A 21,471-nucleotide genomic window follows, 5' to 3' on the forward strand; every position below is an offset into this window, starting at 1 on the left:
GTTTTGCAGACTTTCTTGTTTACCTTCCAAGGATGCAACCTGGATTGGAGGTCAAGGCTCCTGAGGATAGCTCAAGTGAAGATCTTTTCTCCTTGGAGGATTGGGGGTGTTTAAGATGACAAGAGGCATATGTTTTCACACATCCGCTGCATTCTGTGAAATTATCCCCATGACCTCCAGCTGCTCTCCCTCCCACCGCAAAATGCCCTGCACCTGCTCAGAGACGTCTTGAACCCTGGCAACAGGGAGAAAACACACCATCCTGGAGTCTTTCCTTGCAGCCACAGAAATACCTCTCCGTGGCCCTGACCATAGTCTCTAGCGAATCTCCCTCTTTCTGATCCTCCCCCATTCCCTGCTATCCATTGAGCCAGTCGTGGTGTCCTCCCCTCTGATAGGTCATTCCCCCCCACAACCCCCAGCTGCATCCATTGCCACATGCCTGTCACTGAGGAAAGAGGCCACAGGGAAACCCTGCACTCTCTGTCTTCTCCCATTACCCTTCCTAGTGGTCACCCAACTGCGTGTACCCTGCACCTTCCATGCGAGCACATCACTGGGGGCAGCACAGTTAGCATAGGTGTTATTGTAATGCTGTTACAGTGTCAGCAAAATGGGTTTGAATCTGCCGCTGTCTGTAAGGACTTTGTATGTTCTCCCCATCCTACGTGGGTGAAGTACCATCAATAATTCACAAAAGGCTGAGTAGTGAAGCAATCAGGCTTTTAATAGCTGAAGTCTATCAAACAACCATCCACCTCCTTAACTGATCAGAGCAAAAGTAAAAGGGGCTAAGGGTAGGATCGTTCTCGGGATTGGACTGTATAACAATAGTTTACCACAGTAGGCTTCCTCCAGGTGCCCTTGCTTCCTCCTCCATTCCAAATATGTATGGGAGAGGAGTTTAATTAGTCACATGGGTGCATTGGGGTAGCACAGGCTCAGGGGCAGAAGAGCCTGCTACCATAATGTTCCTGATCATCCAGAATTCATCAACCTGTTCCTTGATATGTTCAGGAAGGAGATGCAGCTCGAGGCAGGCGTTGTACCTAGCGTCACTGGAAGACCGCTGATGTCCCATGTCCTGCAGGAGGAGTGCATCGCTGCCCTGACTGACATCCAAGCAGCACTGCACTGAGACCTCAAGCCCAGTCACTCCTAAATCATCGGCTCCTCGAGACCGAAATCTCCTTCCATTGGCTGCTGTGACATCAACATTCAAACAACGCACCCTCCTTGTCTGCCACATTTTACACATCTCTTGTCCTTGTTTAATGTTTGAAGCAATGTGCTTGTCCTTCTCACCAGACTCTGAGACGTTCAACTCGGCTGGAATCTATGCTAAACATACACAGAGGCCCGTTTCTGTTCCATGGTTCTAATTCCTCTCCGACCCAAAACTAAAATCTTACCCACGTCATTTTCCTCCTCTGCTCAACTCCAAATCTAAACATGGTTTGGGTAATCATCTAGAGATCAGACCCCCTCGTTCCTGCCAATCTCCACTCATCCCACCTGCACATCATCCACACAAACCTCCCCTCCCTCTCTGAACGAATGCCTTGTAAATGTTGCGATTGCATCTACCGCCTCCTTGGGCAGCTCCTTCCAGACATCCACCACATAGACCCTCAGGTCTCCTTTATACTTCTTACTCTCACCTTGAACCTGTGCCCTCTAGTTCCAGGCTCCCCTACCCTGGAAAAAAGAACAGCCCTCTTCCTATCTTCCCCTCGTACTTTGATAAGGTCACCCCTCAGCCTCCTACATTAAAGTGAGAATAAACCAGGCCTGTCCAATTTCTTTTTATAACTCAGCCCTCACTTCCAAGCACCAACCTAATAAATCTCTTCTCCACTCTCCTCATTGCTGCCTCATCTGTCCTGTCGTTTGTGGATCAGAACAGTTCACCATGAAGCCCAATGAACATTTTGTACAGTTACATCATTATGTACCATTGATACTCAAAGAAGACACAAAAGACAGCTGATGCCAGAATGAGCAAAGCAATCTGCTGGAGAACTTAGTGTATCAGGCAGCATCTATGGACGACGAATGACAGGGTCTTGCCTCCACAGATACTGACTAACCCCGCACGATACTCCTTTCCCCTATGTACACTGCCTTGAGACACAGGCACACCAAAAGCCTTCTTCAGTACCCCAGCCACCTGCATCTTTATTTTCTGTAAACTGGGGACTTGCACCCTAAGTTTCCTCCATTCATCAACACTCAGTTCATGTTCAAGTTTATTATCATCTGACTGCACGTACACAACGTGACGAAACAGCATCTCTCCACAATACCCAATACACAACAATTAAAACCAGCATACAATATTGATAACGGAAAGACCACAGTGGAGGTCTGGAACCACGTTTCTGTAATTACCAGAGTGCAGCTGCCCTTCGTTTCTTTGAGGCAGCACAGTTAGCGTAGCAGTTTACCCAACGCTGTTGCAGCACAAGAAATCGGGACCGGGGGATCGAATCCCGCATTGTCTGTAAGGAGCTTGTACATTCTCCTCATGTCTGTGTGGATTTTCCCTGGGGGGAGGGCTCCAGTTTCCTTCCACTGTTTGAAACATACCAGGGTGGTGGTGCAATTGAGCAGCACAGACTCATGGGCCGAACTGGCCTGTAACCGTGCTGTCTGTCTAAATTTAAAATTAATTTCCCTCTAGTTCAGATACAGCCACAGGTAATCCAGTTTATTTTCCAAAGATCTCCTGAGATCTCTTTCGATGACACTTGCCAATCTCTCATATTTCCCAATTTCAGAACATGTCATCTTCACAGAAATTAAGGTGATGATATTCCGAATGACCACCTTATCATTCCAATAAACCAAACTTCGTATTTTTCAGCTGTAAGTAGCTTTAATTCATTGATAACGATTAAATACTTTGCATAACTTCACATCAAGATTTTCATAACTTGAGTAAATAAAGCATTTGATTATATTTAAAGACATTATGATATTTAAAAAATGAAATAAGATGATTAAAACAAATTTTTAAAAAAGTATTTCAATCTCATGGTTTTCCGAAGAATGAGAAACAAAACTTTCAGTTCGCTCGGATATTACAACATATGATGTCATAGTTATCTATGATAACGCTAAAAAACAACCTTTTATCCTGAGAGGGATGGTCATAAAATTAACAAAAATCAAAAACACAAGGTTTTAACCTTTACAAGCCCTGCCATTTACTCCATATGTCCAACTAAAATCTATCTCCAAAAGTCCATCACCTTACTCTTGGCTGGATTAAACTCCATTTGCCACCACCCACCTATCCTTCCAGCGGATCGAAGCCCCACTCGCACAGCTTACTTCCTGATCTGCCCTTCTGCCAGTTCAGATGCTGACATGTTAATTGGACCCCCTGTATGCACACTCAGTCATTACTGTACAGTATGTTACAAACAATAATGTGGCATCAGCAGTCCAAAATATATTCCCCCCTTCAGAAAACTTCCCTCCCTCAGTGCGCTCTGCCTCCGATCACCAAGGCAATTTTCCAACACACCCCAGATTCCTTCTGTCTTGACCTTCTTGACCAGTCTACCATGTGGATCCTTGTCAAAAGCCTTTCAAAAGTAAACCATGTCTATGGCTCTGTTTTCATCCATTTTCTCAGTCACCTCCTCAAAACAACTGTTGGATTGGTGAGAAGTGACTTTTCCTGGAACAAAGCCACATAGACTCCTGACCTTTGGAATCTTCTCCAGCATATTCCCCACCACCACTCCAGACTGTTCTTCAATCTTCAACAACCTGACCTATAGCTGATAAAGATGCAAGAATCTCCATCGGAGCCCCAGAAATCTTGTTCCTCATTTCTCTTGGAATTCCAGCATAGAGGGCATCAGGTCCAAGGGGTTTATCCATCCTTATGAGCTCCATTATTTCCAGTTCCTCCTTCCCGATACAGGCATCAGAAGCCCTTGCCTTCACTCTCCAATGTTCTCGTCCTTCCTTCTGGTAAATAGTAATGAAGGAATTTTTTTGTAGGACCTTGCTCATCCCTGGACAACACATCAATCAGCCCTTTGGTCTCCTTTTCTGTCCTCGTCTTTCTCATACACCACAGAAGGTTTGTCATCACAGTGCCCAGTTCATTTCATGGCCCCTTTTGGCCCTCCTAATTTCTTTCAAGATTCAGGTTCAGTACTGTAATGATAGAGTACTATTGATAAATCCTGACCACTAGAGGGTGTGGGAGATGGGTTGTTGCAGCTATGAGAAAATTCAAAATGGATGCCTCCATGAGTTGTGAGTGAGTATTGTACTAATAAAGTAGCGTTGTTATAAAAGAACATAAGTTTCTTTATTACAATAAAAGAAACATCACATGGTGCCAGGAGTGGGGGGGGGGGGGGGGGGGTGACAGACTGAATCTCTAAAAGAAAAACAACTGCACACTTAAAAAGTTTGTGTTGCTGATTTTTGTGTTGGACTTTAAATTGAAATGAATACTATATGAGTGTGTCATGTTGTTAGATTAAACACCTCAAGGAAAATGGATGTAATTATAGAGTGCTAGTGATAATCCTGATCACTAGAGGGAGTCGGAGACAGGTTGTTGCAGCTAGGGGTAGATGGTAAATGGATGCCTCCATAAGGTCATGAGTGAGTACTGTGCTAATAAAGTAGAGTTGTTATAAAAGAATGCAAGTTTGTTTATTATAATAAAAGAAATATCACAAGTATATTATGGGGTAAATACAATGCACGTTCCTTCCCTGTGTTTTCCCAGTTAACAAGCAGTCTTCATGTTCCAGCATCATGACGATGTCAAGGAAGAGAAGCAAACCCATGACCTCAGCATTGACCTGATTTACACATGGCTTCTAATTCTGTTATCAAACTTTCGAAGCCCTTAGTAAACCAAGCTTCCCTCATCTTACATAAAAGTGCTGAAGAAACTCAGCAGGTCCTGCAGCATCCATAGGAGGACTTCAATATAACTAAGGTTTCAGCCCTGAGGTTAAACTCTATCCCATTAGCCCTTTAAGGGCACAAGCCTGAAATGTTGGTTCCATATCTTTGCTTCTTATGGACCTGCTGAGTTTCTCCTGCATTTATGTACATTAACTACAATCACAGCAGCTGAAGACTTTCTTGTTTCACTTCCCTCATCCTTCCCATCTTTTCTTCTTACACTTCCATGAACATGCTCAGTCTGAACGCTCCCATTTCGCTCGGAGATCCCACCCACTGTTCATTTGTTGTTTCCTCATCCAGCCACCACCCCCAATCTACATTCACCAGCCCCTGTCTGCAGTTTAGTCCCTATCTCTAGGATCAATCCTGTCTTTCATGCAATCACCTTCAAGCTTACCGAACTGAGCGCTTTTCCCTAAGATACTTCTGTAACTTACCTGTCCTCATTGACTTTGATAAGGTCAAGGTCAGTCCTTACCCTCAATGGACCCATACGCTAATTCTGAAAACACTCTCCAAAACATTTTACAAACTTCACCCCATCCAGGTACCTCACACTGAATCAATCCCCAGTCAATACTGGGAAGTGGAAATTTCCATTTCCCATCTCCCCATTGCTGCTACACGGTTCTGTGATAAGTCCACATACCTGTCTAATTCCTGCTGACTTAGCAAAGTCACTGATTCTCTTGTATTGTGAACTTCTGTCACAGAGCATCCTTGGCCAATCCTTCCAGCATGCGATGCAGTCAAGTTTAAATTGATTATCATCTGATTGTACACATACAATGCAAAAGCTCAGCGTCTTCCCAATCCAGGGCTGGCCAACCTTTTAATTTTTAATTTGGACAGACAGCACAGTAACAGGCCATTTCAGCCCATGAGGACGTACCGGGGGTGTAGGTTAATTGGGCGGCATGGGCTCGTGGGCCAAAATGGCCTGTTACCGTGCTGTCTGCCTAAATTAAAAAGTTTGGCCATGGTACATACACAAAAACACACAATACATAGTACATAATGATCACAAAAATAATCAAATTGAATGTATATATATAAATATTTGGGATGATTGTCACGGTTACAGGATACTTCTTCAGTCTCAGAGCCAGTGGGAAGAAGCTATTCCCCAGCCTGGAGGTGCGGATTTTTTGTTCCTGTACCTTCTCTGTCCTGATCCATGTGGAGAACATCACCTCATACAGCAGGTTCAGCGGTAAACACAAACATTCCCAGAGGCTGGTGGAGAAGCGATCCACACTCGGACTCCTGACCCCTCTCTGGTACTGATTTCTGGACTTCTTAAGTTGGTGGTGGTGAAGGTAAATGTCAATGCTGGCATTCATTTCAAGAGGAAACGAACAGACAAGCACGGATGTGATGTTGAGGCACTCATGAGGCCTCACTCGGAGTATTGTGAGCAGTTCTGAGCTCCTCATTTAAGAAAGGATATCTTGAAAGATTGGAGACGGTTTAGCGGAGGTTCACAAGGATAATTCCAGGAATGAATGGGTAATGATATGAGAACCATTTGACAGCTCTTGGTTTGTACTTGTTGGAATTTAGGGGAATCTTATTGAAACAATTTGAATGTTGAAAGGTGTGCAGAAAGTAGGTGTAGAAGGGTTGTTTCCCATGTTGGGGAAGTTTAGGACAAGAGGGCTCAACTTCAGGATTTAACCAGAGGTTGCAAATCCATGGAATTTGTTTGTACAGGCAGTTGTGGAGGTCAAGTTATTAGGTGTATTTAAGGTAGAGATTGCTAGGTTCTTGATTAGCCAGGGCATTATAGGTTATGGGGAGAAGGCCGGGCAGTGAGGCTGAGTGTGAAAATGGATCAGCTCATGATTAAATGGCAGGGGAGACTCGATGGGCCAAATCACCTATTTCTGCTCTCATGTCTTATGGTCTTAAGCCTTGGTCGGCAGCTGAAAGTCAAGCCCCGTCACATTGAGCACTGGCTCGGGGATCTGTGCTCAACCCACTCTTATTCATGCTACTGACCCACGACTGCATCACCAGATCCAGCTCCAATAGGGTCATCGAGTTTGCAGATGATACGACAGTCGTCGGCCTCATCAGCAACAATGATGAGTCGCACAATAGAGAAGAGGTGGAAAATCTCATGAAATGGTGCGAGAGTAATAATCTGAGTCTCAATGTGGACAAGACGAAGGACATGATCGTGGACTTCAAGAGGACCAATGTTGACCACCCTCCACTATACACCAATAGCTCGGTAGTGGAGAGAGTATAAAGCACCAAGTTCCTCAGAATCCACTTAAGTATTGACCTATCCTGGACACAAAACTTCTCCTCACTTGTCAAGAAGGCGACTGTACTTCCTGAGAAGACAGAGGCGGGCAAGGATTTTGGCCACCATCCTACCAACTTTCTACAGGAGCTCTATTGAGAGCATCCTGGCCGGCTGCATCACAGCGTTGATACTGTTGCTGTGAAACATCAGATCGGAGGTCAATCCACAGGACCGTAAGAGCAGCAGAGAGGATAACTGGAGTACCGCACCCCCCCTTCCAATGTGATTTACCAGGATTAATGTCTGTAGAGGGTGTGCAAAATCAGTGAGGACCCCTACTGCCTCTCACTCAGCATCAATCAGTTACTCCCCTTGAGAAAGAGATGCAGGAGTATCAGAGATAGAACCACCAGGCTGAGAAACAGCTTCTTCCCATGGCCACTGAGACAGCTGAACAATCAGTAAAATGCTCATACAAACCCTCTGAGATTCTACATTCTCCAGGTGGATCAGGACAGAGAGGAGGGTCAAGGCTGTCAAATCATCAGTCTGGACAGTAGGCAAACTGGAACTGATCCAATGTCACTAAAAGATGCGATTTGATGTATTCCTTCATCAGCCACTCAAAGTACTTCATGATCGTTGATGTCAGTGCCACTTAGCTTAGTGAGGATTGGGAAGGGTCATGCGGCTTCTCCGACTGGATCGTAGTCAGAAGTCACCTCACCTGCCAATCAAGGTCAAGACCTATCCAGAGGTCAGCGTACACCTAGACATTGACCCCATTAATTGCCTCATCAATACCTAGGCCGGGCCCTCTAACTGATGGTACTATGAAGCCCACCACATGTGAGCCATCTTTCTCTTTCTCTTTCTCTGGGACAAACCCTAGTTCCACTCCAGGCTGGGAATTATGGGAAATGCTGAAGAGTCAAGGTGTGTGCCGACAAAGGGTTGAGAGCTGTAGTATTGCATGTCAAGAGATTACTGTTCCTAGTTTAGTTTAAATATGAGCTGTGCCTGCTAGCGATATCAAGGGGTGGCAGATGTCGTATCTGGTAACTTGATTGGATAGTTTTCTGCCTGCAAGTGGTTGCGAGTGTGTCATTTAATCCTATGAGTTTGTGCATGTGGGTGTCTTTTACCTCTGCTACAACCCCCCCCCCACGTATGTAAAAGAAATTACTGTTCAATCAGCCGCATTCATATTTGTTGCCCTTGGGTGTCATCGAACTGGTTTCACACACACAACATTCCCCGACTATGCAAACATCTATCTATCTGTGTCTTAAATATATTTCATAATGCAGCCTACACTTCCTTGGGTAGAGATTCACTGCAACCCGAATACTGAGCGGATGAACCTTCTTGACCAAGTTTCCATGATCTCACTGCTTGTTTACCTACTTCCATAGACTCGGTCATCGCCAGAACAAGTCTGATGGGGGTGGGGGGAAATTAGGGTAACCACGGGGGTGGACACAACCTGACTTTCGAAAACTCACTCAGCGGTGGGGGGGGGGGGGGTGGTGCCTACCTACTGACCATGAAGCTCCTCCCTCCAATGTAGCAAAAGTGCAGTTTATATCGCATGGAGACTAGTGATGCGAACGACACTAGTGCTGCGGGTGGGGGGGGGCGATGGCCGTGAGCAGGTGGGGGGGTTCACAATATCTCATTGGGGGGGGGAAATGCCTGCATTAGGCCCCCTTGGCATCATCCCTGCATAGACTGAGTCAGGGCCATGAGCAAAACAAAACCATAAAAACTCATTTAAGATCTCGCACATCTCTTTTGATTCCATACATAGTCAGCCATGCTGATCATCAAGGGGTCCAATTTTGCCCCTTGCTATCCTTTTGCTCCTAATATACGGGTATTCCCCGACTTACGTCCATAATTGGGACTGAGAAATAGCTCATATCTCGAAACAGATGCAAGTCGGAATTTTGCCCACGTGCATGGAGTACCGAAGTCTTAAAGCAAACTTTATAATCAAATCTTTTTTTCATGATAGGCTGGCTGCAGCCATCTTGATTCCTGTGCTCACGCACGAGTCTTAGGTTGGCGCACGCAGGAGAGTTAAGCGCCCTGATGATATCGAATTCGTGCCCTTAACTCTCACGTGTGCGCCAACTGAACTCTGATGCACCATCCCACTGCACACGCGCCAAGTGGCACGCATGCGCACAGGAATCAAGGTGGCCACCCCAGCCTACAGGCCCCGGGGCGCTGACTTACAAGGTAAGTACGCGATTTTGGCTCTTACATACACTGCATCCCTGTAATAATTTGTGAAATACAACATAATCCATATAGATTTTATATTTCTTCTTTATATATTTTTAAAAATTTTCAGTCGTATATGTGGATGGACGAAAGACGTCTAGGTCTCAAATCGGAGAGTACCTGTATCTGGAGATACTCTCAGGATTTTCCCTCCCTTAGCTGCGTGTCTTCTTTTAGCCCTCCTTATTTCTTTCTTAAGTTTACTTTTGCATTTTTATATTTCTCAAGCAACTCATTCGCTCCACGTTCCCAACTCCTGTTATACTCCTATCTCTTCTTCTTTATCGGGTCCTCAATATCCCTCAAAAAATTAGTTTGCCTGTTAACTTGCCTTTGATCCTTACGGAAGCATCCAAATTCTGCCGTCTCAAAATGTTGCCTTTGAATGATTCTTTCAAGCACATCCTTGCCAGAAAATAGTCTGTCCCAATCCGCCATTTCTCCCATTGAGAATCTTAACCCGAGGACCAGACCTATCCTTGTCCAAAATTGTCTTGAAATTAATGCATTATGATCACTGGAACCAAATTGTTCCTTTGGACTTCTGTTTTGTTCCAGTATTGAACTCTCTCTAGTTGGTACCTATATACAGTAAAATCCCTGTTACCTGAAATTCAAGCAAATGGCTAAAAAAATATGGAAAATAAATAGGTTTAAAATTGGCACCCCCTCGTGGTTAGTTCACCAATTCACACAATACACAATCTCAAGCAAACAGAAATTCCACATCCGGCATCTACCTGTCCCCAAAGGTGCTAGATACTGGGGTTTCACTGTATATTGATTTGGAAAAATTTTCCTGAATGTATTTGACAAAGTCTTATTCATTAAGCCCTTTTACAGTGTAGGTATCCCAGTCAAAAGTAGAGGAAAAAAAAATCACCACATTTTTATGTTTCCTGAAGGTGTCTGCTAAATCTCTGCAATCTTGCTTCTCCAATTTCGTGGCCTACCCCATTAGTGTGGTCATTCCTTTCCCATTCCTCAGCACCACCCTTGTACCCTCAGTAGACGAGCCCTCTGGTCTGTCCTGTCTGAGCACTGCTGTGATATTTTCCCTGACAAGCAATGCCACTCCTCCCCCTTTCATCTCTCCCACTTCTGAAGCAGAGACCCAGAACATTTACCTACTCAGATCTCCCTTGAGAAATCCCATCCAAACCCTGGGAAAAACACTCCAAGTTTGTCCATCCACACCTAATAAATCCCGGTGAACTTCTTCTGCACCCTCTCCAAAGTCTTTGCATCCTTCCTCTTGTGTGACGACCCGTACTCCAAATGTGGCCTCACCAAAGCTTTCAGTGTGATTTGCTAATTCAAATTCTATTGTTTTCTCCCCCCATTGTTAATATAACAGCAACTTGCTCTGTGTACCCAACTCTTGGCTCAGGTGATAAATGCTTGCAGCCTCAAGCCTCCTATGTGAGGTATAAATGTGGTGCTCAGATTGGCCAGAGATCCAGTCGCCAGCTGATGAATATGGAAGCTGTGCCGTCTGCGGCAGTGACTGGTTTCGCTTTCTCCTGCATTCAGTTTGTGGAGGTAACAGACTCCTGGAACAGAATTGAGAAGCAGTAATGCAATTTCATTTAAGCCTGAGTCATTCCCCACAGGGCAGGAGAGCAGTGGGAGGGAAAGGAAAATGAACAAGAAAATGATCCCCAAAACAAAGGAAACCTATTAGTTAGAATTCAGCACAGACTTGCAAGTGGATTCAGTCTTCAATTTGAAGGCAAAATAACAGAATGGGGCTGCACAGCAGGTTTTGTTTGCTTAATGATTCTTGGATGAAAAATCCATTGCTCTTGTCCACGTTTAGCAGATGAAAACTGAAACATATTTACTGCAAACATAATTTTATCACGGACTGTTTTGCACATGGAAATTAAAAACGTTCACAGTACATTAGATTACAGTTCTAGAAGACTGCATTTATTTCTTGTGTGATTGCCTTTATTCATAATGATTTGCAGGTTCATTTTGATAGATAACACCTCAGCCCGCTGTTGACAAATCCGGTCTGTTGGTTTACCATTTTGCCAGCCCCAGCCACTCATTCTTTCTCACAATCTCGCATCACAAAATACTGGAAAGGACCATTCCTTTCCATCTGTCCTTTGGGTCCTATTTTTAAAAGTTATGGTTTAGTTTTAAACAAGATGATGGATATCAGCACACAATGTTTTAGCCAAAAGACAAGTTATAAAAACTGCAATGGAACCTGAACCTCTATAAGTTATCGAAATTCTGATAACATTAAAAGATTTTGAATCATTTTGTTGTCCGATCTGTCACCTCATGCTGTTCCTGTAAATTTCAAAATGTTTTCGATGAGTCTTCATTTGTCAGGGAGGAAAGAACCCGAATTAGTCAAATGCAACCCCAAGCGAGTCTTCAGGAGAGAGATAGACAGCTATTAAGATCCTTCATGGAGACGACAGTAGGAAGGGGAGGCATCATACCCAATCGGGGAGGGGGGGGGGTCACTTCTCTTCATTGATGCTGCCTGATCCCTGTGTTCTTCCAGCAGCTGTGCCCTCTAGAGGGGGGAAAAAAGGGAGTATCGTTGAAACTTTTGAATTGAATTGTTTATTATAATTTGTATTACAATACAGTGATAAGCTTTGTTTTGTGTTCTATCCAGGGAAATCAACTCATACTTAGGCAGTGGAATAATAAATGCGCAGGGTTGCCACATTTCAGAGTGCGGCGGAACGCGATGCTGCAGGCACGACCTCGCAGGACTGGGCAGGCTGGGCTGCCTTCCGTACCTGTAGCTCCTCCCCGTAAGATCCCTAATAAAGGCTGAGAGCCCTATTCTCCTCCCTCCATACCCACCTTGGACTCTCCTCCCAGCAGCATCAGAGGCATGCCAAGGTTTTCTGATTAATAAAGCCTTTGACTACCTGCTTCATGTCTGTAAGTGGTCATTGAATGTGCCACACAGAGACATAGTGTAGGGTTTCAAGAAAAGTACATTTAAATAGGGCGGGGGAATTAGCTTTTACCAATAAGAGATCTAATCAAGAAGATAACAATACAGGAAAGGAATTGTCCTCGAATCTGGAGATGTGTCTTTACTAATTTATGATTCTTCTGCCCAGCAGAAGAGGGGGAGCAGAGAATGTGACTGGGGGGCGGGGGGCGGGGATGGGTCCTTTATTATGGTCAGCAGCTTTCCCAAGACAGTGGGAGATGTAAGCAGAGTCGTTGGAGAGGAGGCTGTTTTGTGTGACTGTCTGAGTTGTGTTCACAACTCTCTGCAGTTTCTTGTAGTCTTGGGTGAAGCAGTTCCCGTCCCACACTGGGATCTATCCAGACAGGATAGTGGTCCATCTGTGCAAGTCGGTGAGGGAGCCCAGGACGTGTCAAGTTTCCTCCAGCTCCTGCGGATGTGGAGGCTCAGAGCAGGATGCTCCTGGTCTGGGCATCGATGCGCTTGGACCAGGACAGGTTGTTGGTGAGATTCAGTCCCAAGAACTCGATGCTCTCCCCCAATCTCTTCCTCGGGATGTGAACTCCTTCCTGTTTCCTCACATCAATGACCAGCTCCTTCATTTTGCTGACACTGAGAGAGAGGGTGTGGTCCCATCATTGGTCTCCGTCCCGTCATTGTTTGAGATCTGGCTGAGGATGGTAGAGGCACCTGTCGGCTTGTGGATGGGGTGGAGCGGAGTTTGGCCACAGTCGTTGGTATACAGGGAGTGGTATGAGCGGTGAGCACACAGAGTTGGGGGGCACTGGGGGTGAGGGTCACTGCGGAGGAGGTGTTGTCACTGATCCTCACTGATTCTGGTCTGCAACTCGGGAAGATAAGGATTGAGTTGCAGAAGAAGGAGCTATGTTTGCAGCTATGGTGTGAAGGTGGGGTTGCAGTCAATATGCAGCAGCGAAATAAGGAAGTCTGCAGACATTCTGATTGTAGAAGTAGGACATCACAGATGAGGCAAAAGAAAGGAAGAGAGGAACAGTCAGGGGAGCGAAGACATGTGATCCTTGTTAGGAGCCCAGCTAAGAGGCCTGGAAATGGAGCTGGAAACTGCGTAGCTCAATATGGCGGTGGAGGGAAATTGTCAGGAAGGGTACATGGCTGCAGGAGCCAGTCTGGGTGAGTACTCACCTCCCACCACACCGGCCTTTGCATCCAACATATCATCCACCACAAATTTCTGGCACCTACCACGTGATCCCACCTCCAGATATATTTCTTCTGCTGAAACCACTTCCTCCTTGAGTCCCTCATTCACTCAGTGGAAGCAGACACAATAGTTGGGTTTGCTCTGTGGTTAGAGCACTGGTCTTGTAAACCAGGGGTCGTGAGTTCATCCCTCGCTGGAGCCTCATTTCTGTGAGGGGGGTTAAAGAATTTAATTGATATGTTACATTCTAAACGTGACAATAATGAAACTTTTACCTTTTTAAGAGATTTCTGGATTGACACATGAAGAGAGTGGAAGTATATTGATCAGGTGCAAGCAGCAAAGTTTTAGTTTGATTTGGACATCACGTTTGGAACAGACTGACGTCCTGGTCCTGTTCTTCCTGGTCTCTACTCTATGGTCATTTATTACTGAGGTTCATGAATTGATCTGCCAAGTATCAGGGATCTCAGACATATGCATCCCTACACGCCAGGTTTTTAACTTAATTTTTTTTAAATTTAGACATAGACCATGGGAACAGGCCATTTGAGCCCATGAGCCCCTGCCACCTAATTACACCTAATAAACCTACTAATCCCAGTATGGTCCGAATGATGGGAGAAAGCCACACAGGCACAGGGAGAATGTACAGACACCTTGCAGACAGCGTGGGATTCGAACCCCAGTCCCGGTCGCTGGTGCTGTGACAGCATTGCGCTAACCACTACACTAACCATACCGCCTGCGCTAGCCACTACACTAACTTATGCAACCTGTGCCGATTTTTCCATCCAAAGTCTTGAGAAATGCTCCGGCTTAAAATTTGGTCCCTTGAAAGTGGGCCCTCTGATCAATGAAAGAATATGTTCCTGAACTCCCATCCAACCAGATTTCCCATCCAAGTCTCTCATGCTCACTTACTCCCTGGGAGATTTATTTCCATTGATGAAAATCAGAAAGTCTAAAGAGTGAGAAGAATATTAGATAGGGTGCACCATTTCCCGGAAATGCCAGTAGCAAATACCAGACAACATCTCTTTAAGGTGTGAGGAGGAAAATTTAGGGGAGATGTCAGAGGTACTAATGTCTCCATAGTGTAGGCCCACTGATCACCGGAGATATAGCTCTTATTAGTGAAGTGCAGGCCATTGTGCCAACCCAGGCACCCTGATCACAATGGTTTATGTCCCTCCTTTTGAGAATGAGGGGGAATCAATAAAAGAGCTTTACAGGGCCATCTGTGAAGCCCCAGCTCCCAGAGAGTTGCAGGATGTTGTTGGGAACCTCAACCATACGAACCTGAAAACAGTTCAGCCAAAGCTCCAACAGTTTGTCAACTTTCCAACCAGAGGAGAGAACATGTTTGGTAGCATGTACACAAATATCCCCAGAGTGCACAATGTTTTCCCCTGCCCACACTTCATTTCCATTCTGCTAACTCCTACATGCAGACCACTGATGAGATGCATCCAACCATTTGCCCGGAGACCAGGATTTGGCCGGGGACAGAGCTGCAGGACCAATTTAGGGAGGCGGCCACCTGCAGCAACTACATCAACGAGTGCACAAACACAGTGACCATCTACGTAGGCAAGGGTATAGAGGATGTCACAGTTACCAAACACCAGGGCAACCCAGAAACCATGGCCAGACGCGAAGGTCCGTGCACTGCTCAGAGCTCGGGATGCTCCTTTCAGCCCAAGCGATAAGGTGGCACTAAGAACAGCTCAGGTCAAACTCCCGGGCAATCAGGAAGGCAAAGCGGTGGGTGGGGGGGGTGGGGGGTGGGGGGTGGGGGAAACACAGAAGATTGACGGACAACTGTGTGGCTCTGATGACACGAGGTGCATATGGCAAGGTATCAGAAACTATAATGGACCACAAATCAACCTGTGAGTCAGTGATAATGATGCCTCCCTTCCAGACAGGCTGAACACCTTCTACACACAGTTCAACGTGGAAACAACACAACATCAAACACCGAGGAGCAGGTACTGTACATAGCCGCAGCTGAAGTGAGGTGAACCCACACCCCACACAAAGCAGCAGGATTGAGAAAACATACCTGGCCGGGTGCTGAGGGACTGTGTGGAACACCTAAAAGATGCCTTAATGGACATCTACAATTTCTCACTGCAGCAGTCCACTGTCATCCTGGTGCTCAAGAAAGTGATGGCATCCAGTGAGAAATTCAATGGTCCTGAAGTTCTGTGAGTGACTGTAATGCGCATTGAAAGAACCAAAGACTTGTTGATCCAAACCAAGGCTTTTATTAACTAAAAGACTGGAGCGTATCATAAGTAGGTCGACCAGTCCAGAATGACCTGGTCTGGCTGGAGCAATCCTTTAAGACCTGCCAGTAGGTGTGGCTGCACTCTCAGGAATCACAGTCATCCTACAGTTCTTTTCTTCTTTGGCTTGGCTTCGCGGATGAAGATTAATGGAGGGGTAATGTCTACATCAGCTGCAGGCTCGTTTGTGGCTGACAAGTCCAATGCAGGACAGGCAGGCACAATTGCAGCGGTTGCAAGGGAAAATTGGTTGGTTGGGGTTGGGTGTTGGGTTTTTCCTCCTTTGTCTTTTGTCAGTGAGGTGGGCTCTGCGGTCTTCTTCAAAGGAGGTTGCTGCCCGCTGAACTGTGAGGCGCCAAGATGCGTGGTTTGAGGCGATATCAGCCCACTGGTGGTGGTCAATGTGGCAGGCACCAAGAGATTTCTTTAGGCAGACCTTGTACCTCTGACTGCCTCTTACCATCCTACACTACCATCTGTACATATGTACAAACACATTGGTGATAGAATCTATACTATCACATTCACCCCTTCTTTGAGAACCAACCCCAGGGTGAATGGAGGTTAGGGGCTGTACCGGTCAGGGGGTCTGATCATCCGGTGTGACCGCCGTGGCAGTCACCGGCAGGCCTGTAGGGTACGGCCACTTCTTCACTCAATTCCCCAACGCCGTTGTCAACAGTCTGGCCTGAGCTGGTAGGGTGGTGCAGGTCCCTCTGTTCAAGCACATGACCTGGGGGAGAAGGAATAGGGGGAAGTTGGGTTAAAGGCACTGCTGCGTCTGATCCGGCTTGGGCTAGGTCCCTTACCGAGTCTGTGTCCTCCCATCCGTCTGGATACTGAACGTAGGCATAATGTGGGTTCGCATGAAGCAGAGTCACTCGGTCAACCAAGGAGTCGTTCTTAGAGAACTGGATGTGGCGTCGTAAAAGGACTGGACCAGGAACCGTGAGCCATGCCGGTATGGTCGTACCCAATTCGGATTTCCTCGGGAAAGAGAACATCCTTTCATGGTGGGTGGCATTGGTTGTGGTGCATAGGAAGGAGTGGATGGAGTGTAGGGCACTAGTGAGCACATCCTGCCAGCGAGAGGTGGGGAGACCTTTGGACCAGAGGGCAAGCGTAACCGCTTTCCAGACGGTGGCATTTTCTATTTCGACTTGCCCATTACCGCGTGGGTTATAGCTGGTGGTCCTGCTTGAAGCAATACCACACTCCAGAAGGTACTGCCGCAGCTCCGCGCACATAAATGAGGACCCCCTGTCACTGTGGATGTAACTGGGGTACCCGAAGATGGCGAAGATGCTGTGCAGGGCCTCTATAACTGAGGAGTCAGTCATGTTTGAGCAGGTTACAGCGAACGGGAAGCGGGAGTACTCATCGATGGCCATAAGGATGTAGGTTGGTCAATGGTAGGGGCCCCTTGAAGTCTACGCTGAGACGCTCAAAGGGGCGGGTGGCTTTGATGATGTGAGTGTTCTCCGGATAGAAGTGGGGCTTGCACTCATCACACACTGGGCAGGCCCGGGTCATGGAATGAATCTCCTCGACTGTGTAGGGCAGGTTGCGAGATTTGACAAAGTGCACGAACCTAGTGACCCCTGGATGACAGAGCTCCTCGTGGAGTTTCTGTACCCTGACCAATTGCATGTTGGTGCAAATCCCCCTGGAGAACGCATTTGGCGGGTCGTTGAGTTTACCTGGCTGATACAGTATGTCATAATTTAAGGTAGAGAGCTCAATTCTCCACCAGACGATTTTGTCATTCTTGATCTTACCTCGCTGGGAATTACTAAACATGAAGGAGACTGCGCGTTGGTTGGTCAGCAGCGTAAAGCGTCTGCCAGTGAGGTACTGCCTCGGCTATGGCCTGGGCTTCCTTCTCGACAGAGGAGTGTCAGCTCTCAGGACCCTGGAGGGTACTGGAGAAGAAAACTACCGGCTGGCCGACCTGGTTCAAAGTGGCAGCCAGTGCAAAGTCAGATGCATCGCTTTCGACATCGATGGCGTGCAGTATTGCAGCAGCCGCTTTGGCTTCAGTTGACAGGGGGAAGGAAGTGGTCTTGATGAGTGGCCAATCCTTGTCGGCATAGTGTGGAACCCATTGGGCATAGTAGGATAAAAAGCCCAGGCAGCGTTTGAGTGCCTTCTGGGTGTGGGGGGGTGGGTCAAGTCTATGAGGGGACGCATGCGGTCAAGGTCCGGCATAACCACCCCGTTCTCCACCACACAGCCCAGAGTTGCAAGCCGAGTGGTCCGGAAGACACACTTGTCGTAATTGTAGGTCAAATCCAGCCGAGTTGCAGCCTGAAAAAATTTCTCAAGGTTGGCATCATGATCCTCCGTGTCATGGCCGCAGATGGTGACATTGTCCAGATACAGGAAAGTAGCAGTCAGCCCGTTCTGGTCCACCATCCGGTCCATTTCCCACTGGAAGACCGCGACAACATTTGTGGCCCAAAAGGGTACCCTGAGGAAATGATACAGCTGCCCATTCATCTTGAAAGTTGTGAAAGGTCGGTCTTCTCGGCGGATCGGAGCTGATGATAGGCCGAACGTAAGTCAATGGTGGAAAATACAGTATTGGGCAATCTGATTCACCACATCCATGATCCGAGGAAGGGGGTACACATCCAGAAGCGTGAAGCGGTTGATTGCCTGGCTGTAGTCAACCATCACCCGCGGCTTCTCCCCGTTTCTAATAACTACTACCTGGGCCCTCCATGGACTCAAGCTAGGTTCGATAATGCCCTCATCCAGCAGTCTGCGCACCTCATTTGTGATAAATTTCCTGTGTTCAGAACTATATTGCTGGCTTTCAGCCAGGGGTGAGATTTGCGAAAAGTGCTGGTGGAGCAAATCGGAGGGTAGAGAGACTACAGGTGAGGCCCCGGGGCACAGGGGCGGGTGGCTCAGTCTGCCGCTGGCAGGAGGTTCCCGGGGTGGAGTGGTTACAGACAGAGAGCGGAGCGTGAGGCCCCCCCAAAGTGCAGAGAAACAGTTTGAAACTGGCACTGAAAATCCAGTCCCAGCAGAGCAGGGGCGCACAATTGGGGAAGGACTAATAGTTTGAAGTCATATAACATACTAACGGAAATAGTCTATCCACATCCACTCTGTCTATCCCTTTCATAATCTTAAATACCTCTATCAAATCCCCTCTCAACCTTCTAAGCTCCAAAGAATAAAGACCTAATCTGCCCAATCTCTTCTTGTACTCTAGATGCTTAAACCCAGGTAACATTCTGGTAAATCTTCTCTGCACTCTCTCCACTCTGTTTATATCCTTCCTATAATTAGGCGACCAGAACTGTACACAGATCTCTAAATTAGGCCGCACCAACGCCTTATACAATCTCAACATCACTTCCCAACTCCTTTATTCCATGCAATGATTGATAAAGGCCAGCATACTAAAAGCCTTCTTCACCACCCTATTCACATGAGTTTCTACCTTCAGGGAACGATGTACCGTTACTCCTAAATCTTTCAGCTCTTCTGTATTCATCAATTCTCTCCCATTTACTACATATGTCCTGTTCTGATTCATCTTACCAAAATGAAGCACCTCACACTTATCAGCATTAAATTCCATCTGCCATTTTTCAGCCCACTTTTCTAAGCAGCCCAAATCCCTCTGCAATCCTTGAAAACCTTCTTCATTATCCACTATTCCACCTATCTTAGTATCGTCTGCATATTTACTAATCCAATTCACCACCCCATCATCTAGATCATTAATGTATATAACAAACAACAATGGGCCCAATACAGATCCCTGAGGCACACCACTGGTCACCGGCCTCCAACCTGACAGACAATTTTCCACTACCACTCTGGCCTCTCCCTTTCAGCCAATGTTCAATCCATTTGACTATCTCAAAATTTATACATAGACTGCACCTTCCTAACTAACCTTCCATGTGGTACCTTATCGAAGGCCTTACTGAAGTCCATGTAGACAACATCCACCGCACTACCCTCATCCACATTCCTAGTCACCTCTTCAAAAAATTCAATCAGATTGGTCAAACAGTACCTTCTGCCCACAAATCCGTGTTGAGTGCTCCTGATCAGACCCTGTCTATCCAGATATTTATAAGTACTATCTCTAAGAACTTTCTCCATTAATTTATCTACCACAGACATCAAACTTACAGGCCGATAATTGCCAGGCTTCCTCCTTGAACCCTTTTTAAATAACGGAACCACATGCGCAATACGCCAATCCTCCGGCACTATCCCCATCTCTAATGACATTTGGAAAATTACCGTCAGAGCCTCTGCTATTTCCTCCTTTACTTCTCTCAATGTCCTGGGGAAGATCCCGTCTGGTCCCGGAGACTTATCCACCTTTATATTCCTCAAAAGCCCTAACACTACATCTTTCGTAATCACTACATTCTCCATATTTACCCAATTTGCTTTTTTTATCTCACATATCCCAATATCCTTCTCCTTGGTGAATACCAAAGAAAATAAACTGTTCAATATCTCCCCCATTTCTCTAGGCTCCACACACTGTTTTCCTCTCTGATTCTCTAAGGGACCAATTTTGTCTCTCGCTTTCCTTTTACCATTAACATATTTGTAGAACCCTTTTGGATTAATTTTCACCCTGCTTGCTATAGTCTCCTCGTACCTTCTTTTAGCTTTGCTAATTCCTCTCTTAAGATTCCTCTTACATTCAATGTATTTTTCAAACATCTCCTTAATTCCATGCTTCTTATACATAACGTACGCCTCCCTTTTTCTTCGAACCAAGTTTCCAATATTCCTTGAAAACCACGGCTCTCTCAAACCTTTTGCCCCTCCTTTTAACCTAACAGGAACATAAAGCTTTTGCACTCTCAAAATCTGATCTTTAAAAGACTTCCATCTCTCTACTACATCCTGCCCATAAAACAAATTGTCCCAATGCACACCCTGCAAGTCCTTTCGCATCTCCTCAAATCTAGATTTTCCCCAATCAAAAACCTCAACCCTTGGCCCTGACTTATCTCTTTCCATAATAACATTGAAGCTGATGGCATTATGATCACTGCACCCGAAGTGCTCGCCAACACTAACCTCCATCACTTGACCCATCCCATTTGCCAACAGTAGATCTAACACTGCTCCTTCTCTGGTCGGCACCTCTACATATTGTTGTAAAAAACTATCTTGCACACATTTCACAAACTCTAACCCATCCAGCCCTTTCACAGAATGTGTTTCCCAATCTATATGTGGAAAATTAAAATCTCCCATAATTACAACCCTGTGCTTATCACAAATATCCACCATCTCCCTACAGATTTGCTCCTCTAGGTCTCGGTCCCCTCCAGGTGGTCTATAATGCAAGTGTAACCTCTCCTTTCCCACGCCTCAGTTCCACCCAAATAGCCTCCATAGACGAGCCCTATAAATCTATCCTGCCTAAGCACCGCTGTAATATTCTCCCTGACAAGCAATGCAACACCACCTCCTCTTGCCCCTCCAACTCTATCACACCTAAATAACGAAACCCAGGGATATTCAGCTGCCAATCACATCCCTCCTGCAA

General features: G+C 46.2%; 1 long non-coding RNA gene across 2 annotated transcripts in view; it reads left to right on the plus strand.

The window, feature by feature from the left end:
* Positions 1-12,358, plus strand: part of LOC138737505 (uncharacterized) — a 37,710-nt gene extending 25,352 nt beyond the window's left edge. For both annotated transcript variants that reach the window (XR_011340985.1, XR_011340984.1), the window contains exon 3: positions 12,138-12,358. This is a non-coding gene — a long non-coding RNA (uncharacterized lncRNA). The remainder of the gene's footprint in view (positions 1-12,137) is intronic.
* The last annotated feature ends 9,113 nt before the right edge of the window (positions 12,359-21,471 follow it).

The sequence above is a fragment of the Narcine bancroftii genome, chromosome 6, assembly GCF_036971445.1.
Source record: "Narcine bancroftii isolate sNarBan1 chromosome 6, sNarBan1.hap1, whole genome shotgun sequence".
NCBI classification, from domain to species: Eukaryota; Metazoa; Chordata; class Chondrichthyes; order Torpediniformes; family Narcinidae; genus Narcine; species Narcine bancroftii.